This window comes from Clupea harengus, chromosome 25 (assembly GCF_900700415.2).
Source record: "Clupea harengus chromosome 25, Ch_v2.0.2, whole genome shotgun sequence".
NCBI lineage: Eukaryota > Metazoa > Chordata > Actinopteri > Clupeiformes > Clupeidae > Clupea > Clupea harengus.
This window is the reverse complement of record NC_045176.1, coordinates 5,209,103-5,215,762: the sequence shown is the minus strand read 5'-3', so window position 1 is coordinate 5,215,762 and position 6,660 is coordinate 5,209,103.

The window sequence follows — 6,660 nt, the reverse complement described above, 5'->3', positions numbered from 1 at the left end:
ATAAAATTTTGTGTGCTTTAATGTTTATTTTATATAGTGTTATGATTTTGATACATATTTATCTCGTTAAATATATGTGATCTACCTTATGGGTTGGGATAAAAAAAAAGCTACAATGTTTTTTTTCAGTATTTAGATAGATATGATAGATAGATATGAAATAAGATATTGAACAGAATCTTCTTGCTGCCCTTTCAAACATCAACTCTATTGTATGCTCTCAAATTCAGACATAGAGCAGGTAGAGCTGGGTGCATAGCCTACACAACTTTTGTCTCTGAGTTACATTGCAGTGCAAGGGTACTTTGACTCACCATTCAGTGCCAGGGTTCTGACCCAGCATGCACTGCCAGGGTTCTGAGTACTGACTCACCATTCAGTTCCAAGGTTCTGACCCAGCATGCAGTGCAAGTAAGTACTTTTACAATTGAATACTTTCCTGAGGATTAGGTTTCACCAAGGGAAGGAAGATATACCTCTTTTGTCAGTGACACCAACACCTTTTTGTGACACATACATTTGTATACTGCTATAATGGATAATGTAATGGCATTATGAGCTATGTGATAATAGATAATATGGAGAACTTTGTGAGCACTGCATGTGTGACTGGTATGAATGATTCAGCCTTGTTTCCTCTGTCTCACAAGTATCTCTACTTGTAAAGGTCATGACAAACTACTTGAGTATTCTGGCATAGTAAAGTTCCATTCAGTCATTCAGTGTGGGGTCACTGTGCCAAGAGTATTTGTAAGAATCTATAAAAAGCTGTTTACTCTGAGTGGATTGATTGATTGATTGATTGACTGATTGTATTTAAGTGCACCATTCATAACGAGTCTTTTCCTTGTTTCCACAGGTAGATAACTTTTCAGTGGTATTTTTCACTTTTGTATGTTAGCAGTCTACTGTGTCGTGTTTGTCATTTGGTGTTGATTTATGCACTGGGTTTGTCTGTAAGTCCACTTACATGTGACCACACGGACGCATTATTGTATGTTGAACACCTAAGCAATACAGTCTGCTAGAAATTAGATTATATGACATAAAACTAATACAGTAAACTATAAATTGAGCAGGTGATGTTTAGTTTGTTCCTGAACAATTTTGAGATATGTGTCTAATAATGACAATATATATTGATATATTTTGTTATAGATTATCTCCTCTACAACATATTACATATAAAATATTACATAATGAATGATATGTAAGAAATGACCAATATTACTGGTCTCATTTTCTCTTGCTAACAGTGGCCTAGCTCTGTCAAACACAGGTTCACTGTCTTCATTGTCGACTGGGCATAGGTCATGAATGTGTTTCCAAATTACATTTGAACGTGCACAGGGTGTGTGTGTGTGTGGAAGGGGGGGGGGGGTGTATCACGGGGCGCCCACAAAAATACATCCGGACGTCACGACAGTGATACAATGTCACCATGTGAGTCAATTACCTGTGTGTGAGCTAGGCTGGCTACTGCCTGGGAAGGTCTCCCACTCAGTAGTACGAGATGGGGAGGGGGCGGGGGCGGGGGGGGGGGGGGGGGGGGTGTCTCCCCACTGGAAGCCCGAGGTGGGCACACCTCCTACCTTGTACAGTACTAATGCAATTAGTCAAATCAGTCACACTACGAAATTATACCAAATAAACCACAATTCATTCATAATACAGTGAATATATCACAGACATATTGTTGCATTTTTTGGGGGGAAATTGTGCGAAATCGTTAAGAATACTACAAAACCAGCCTGCACATCAACAAGTTAGTGCAGAATGGTGCTTGAATGGGAGCTGAAGGGGGTTCGTCCAGGGCACCATACAAGCTAGAACCGCCTCTGCTGCATAGACAGATGATGAATCGAACTTCCTGAACCTAAATAAGTAGTAGAACACCATCCTCTAATCTCATCAAAGGCCAATGCATCTTTCTGCTGAGTTGTCTGTGATTGTATTCACATACAAACAGATGCAGCTTTGCCAGGCCCACTGTCCACTGAAATGGCCTGATATACAGAAGTAATGAACAAGGCAGTGGCACAGAACTCCACAGCACCACGCAGAATGGATCTTCCTCAACCAAATCTATCATTTCCTTATATCCATATCAGATCATTCCTTGTGAGATCTATTTTTTTTAGGTGATCTGTTTATGATGAATTTAGAAGATGATTTTATCCAAGCAACTTACAAAATAAAATGCAATCGAGATAATACTATAACAGTAATAACAATTGCAGATTTATATCATGCAGTTGCATTGTTCCCCAGTTCCCCAGTCATCCTTCTGTTATAACACAGTGAATGCAGGTAATTTTCTAAGAGCATGCTGGGGTATTGAGTTATACAAAGGTAAAGGGCCATTTCATGACTCACAACATCCACTAGAGAGACAAAAACAGCCCGTGTAGGAGCACTTCTTGGACTAACATTGAGTTTTTTGAGGTACTCTTTGGTAGGGATATGAAACATCAAACTGAAGATGACTCCAAGGCTGACCATAACATTAAAATAAAGGCATTTAAAACGTTTATACAGAGAGTGCCTTTAAGTCGTCTTCAGCTTTGATCCACTACAGACAGTTGTGCAATGGGTGTTCCAAATTACACCAGAGTTTAATCAATACACGTGCAATTTATTTTATAAACTACATTAATACCTTGATAATAACCTTCTTTCATACAGTTTTGTACAATAAAACTTTTTTACACTTACTCCTTGGAGTAAGACCATACAATATCCTGTCCCTCATATTATCTTTAAAAACCTCAACCCTTTAACCAAAATTTTGTTTATAACTTGAAACTGACTGCACTGACCAACATTTAGTAATGCCTCAATGTCAAAATTTGTAGCAGTAAGGTATCTTTGGCAGTTTTTGTCTACAGTGCTTTTATTCAAGATACTTAACTTCACCTACCAAGGTAAAGTGTAAATAAACTGCTAGTCTACATGCATTTTATTAACAATATTGGTTTCACTAAATCACGAGGTCCCCTAAAAACAGTTCCCTAATTGCAACACTAGTATATGTCTTTCAAGAACAACGGTAGCATTCTATCTGTAACTAGCACTAAATATTTCACTCCCATTTATATCCATTAATTTGATGTTATTATCACATTTCATTTTTAAAGGGAAGCTGCAATTCCAAATTAACGGAACGATGGGAGAGTCTGTTGAAAATACAGTGGACTTGTTATTTGAAGTGGCCGTCTCCGACTCTTTAAGCTCCGTGTAGCAACTGTGTCTCCTGAGGCCAATGGACTTCAAATTGTAGGGCACTGTGGTTGTTCTGTGGTACGGGGAGGAGCAGAGGAAGGTTCATCAGATAAGAGAAGAATCTCCAGACTAATTAAACCCTTTGAGACAGAGAATCACACTACAGTGATTTACAGCTCTCTCTATAACTATTCTACCACCTCATATTTATCTGTCTTATTACACATATACTGTGTCCTTGCGCGGTAAAAGCCATATTTCTGGCTGCACATACACACACCAGAGAATTGACTGGATGATCCACCCCAGCATATGTAGAGCCTTTATGATAGCAGGGCTTGATGTCCATGTGACAGGTGCCTTGTCACTGGCGTCATCAATTTTAATCAACCAACCAATCAATGGGTAAAGAAACCATCCAGTAAGCTTCTGTGCTCTGCTCTGTCTCTCTGTCAGAGAGATAACTGCTGGAAGGCATCTGCCCTTTTTGCTGTATATGTCTGGTATATAATGTGGTATTGGGAAGGTTGTACCATCAAATAAAACTCCAATAATGACACTGGGAGATCTTCAGGTACCCACAGTTTATAAAATACATTCTTCCAAGATCCATGCATACAATACACAGAGATTATGTAGTCAAAGTCATGCAAAAGAAACAGACAGGTTGTTCAAATCTTTCACAAAATAACAAGAACAAGGATAGCCTGTAAAGAGCCTGGAAGTTGAGCACAGCAAACTCCCAGGCATAATTCCTTTTCTGCCGGCTGCAGTAGGGAGTATGCTAAGATAGAAAGTATTATTTTCCTAAATGGAAGGTGTCAGATGGTCACGGAAGTGTGATCGGCTGTTCAAGATCACTGCTTCCCATCTGCAATTTGTGACGTGTGAAAGATTCAGCCCAAATGTGCTCACAAACTGGAAATCCTCAGCACTTTCTCTTATCATGGCAAAGCAAGATAACCAGCTGTTTACAGATCAGAGGACATATCATATTAATATCATGGAGTGTGTGATACCATCTTGTTTATAAAAAAATATATATATATTAACTAAGAGTGGTGGTAGAGCAACCTTCAAAGTTAAAGTTTTAATTTTGTCAAGTCAGAAGGTGTAAGATTCATTCTACTCCAAAATAACAATATAAGTATGAAGGACACTGTATTTAATCCACGTATACATACGCTGCTGTACGTGCACACTGCACAGGCAGGCATTGTATGGTCCAGGCTTAAGGTGAGATAAGGCAGCCTATAAATACAAGCTTCACAAAGACATTGGGGGACAAAATACAAGTAGAGCCATTTCTGAATGTATTATGAAAGAGGAGCACAATCCCCTTTAGGAGCAGATCATGTCATGATCGTATCTTATATATTTATTTATATATGCATGATCTTAGTGAAATATATTTCTGTTCTGGAGTGAGGAAGAGGGCTTGTTTAAATTCATGATCACATGTTTGCATTAAAATGTGTGCCTGTAAAGACCATTCAATTTTAATCAGGATATTTTTCAAAATATCTTTGGCAGTTTTTTTTATTATTCTAGGTTTTGAAGGAGTAGGTCTACATGGCAATTGTTAAGGTATGTTAAAGAGATGACAATGACAAATGAGTAGAATTGAGGATTAATAATCAACTATTTCTATGTTCACAGAATAAACATGATCGGTCTCCTATCTCGGTATGTATGTTAAACACATTCACTTATGATAATCAGGCTTTCAGATACTGTAAGTCGTGACAAGACAATAGCAAGTTATGTGGTACTACTGTGTAGTGATTCGTGATATTAAATGGTTTTCGATGTAATTGCCAAATCAAACCACCCTTTCAGTTTTAATGTACGTATGTTTTGCAAACTAATGAACATAACTTTGTTGATACCCTACAGATTGGCACTGGGGGTGCTTGTCGTCGGTTAGCATGAAGCAAAAACGACACTAATTTCATTCAAATGTGATGTTGAAGACTCACGCCATTGGATGAGGACGAGCTGGAGGAGGGAGGAGAGGCAGAAGGAGAATCTAAGAGGGGGCTACGAGGGGGTCACTGAGGGATGGAAGTTCTGCTAAATGTTCTGCGCTCAGCTCCCACTCATGTGCTTCTGGTGTTTGAGTCCCTGAGATCAGGTGGGCCCGGCTGTTCTGAGACCAGAGTATCACTCGTGACAAAAGGAAACAGAGAGATGGAGAGATGGAGAGAGAGAGAGACATAGAGAGAGAGAGAGAGAGAAAGAGAGAGTGGAAAAGGGAACAGGCGGCCTATCCTCTGGAGTGAACACGTGCGTTTATGTGTGTTTGTGTGTGTGTGTGTGTGTGTGTGTGTGTGTGTTCGGTTGAGGAAGATGAAGGAGATGGTGGAGTGACACACACCTGAGGGAGCAGCAGGGCAGCACCGAGGCATGATGGCGGAATGGAGGAGACCGTATGTGTGTGTGTGTGTGTGTGTGTGTGTGTGTGTCCTTACACTAGTGAGTGTGTGTCCCTTTGCCTGTCCATGGGTGTGCTAGTGTGTGTGTGTCTATATGGCCATGTGGGTCTGTGTGCCTTTAGGTGTGTGTCTATCCATGCTTGTGTCCCTGTGTGTGTGTGTGTGTGTGTGTGTGTGTCTGTGTGTGTGTGTGTGTGTGTGTGTGTGTGTGTGCACCACTCCCAAGCCGTGCAAGCACAAGCTACCCTCAGGGTTGGCAGCAGCCGTGGAGCGGGTGGTGCAGTGAAGCGGCCCACAGGCGCAGTGGCGCGATCACCTGGGGAAGGTAAAGCTGTTGTTGCAGGACTGATGGTTATTTCTTGAGAGAATTGTGAGAATTTATTAGTCAAACTACCACCACCCAAATGGTAAGCTCAATATGGCCCCGGAAATAAAGGATCGGTTTATGAGCGCCAAAACAAACACCTGACTGTGTTAGTCAAAGTAATGACAAAAAACCCAACCCAATATGCTCCCACCTCAATGCTAAAAAAAATAATGATTTACTCTCACTCTCACCGTGGTCAATTAACAAGTTCCTCCCTTGCACTATTAAAACACAGCGAGATTAGTATTAGTCGGTGGTCTCCGAGACACGAGGAACACATTTTGGTGTGGGTATTAAACTGCTCAAGAACATTCACTGGGCAGAGATGGGGAAATCATGTTGACCCAGTGTCAATTTGAAATTCACAGCCATTAAGCCTTTAATTTCTCACCCCTTCTTTTTGTTCTGATGGCTGCACCCCCAATGTTTTTACATTTCTCTGTGTCTAATATGGTCAGCACTCCCAATTATTCAGTCCAGTGACAAGGGAAACAAATGGGGAACCAACCAGTGCATTTTGCATTATCTTCCCCCCTTGGATACTCTGACAATAATTAACACAGCAGCAAGCATGGGCTCCCCACCCAACCCTACCCTTCCATTTTAACAACTCTGGAGACTGGGTGCTGCCTTTCT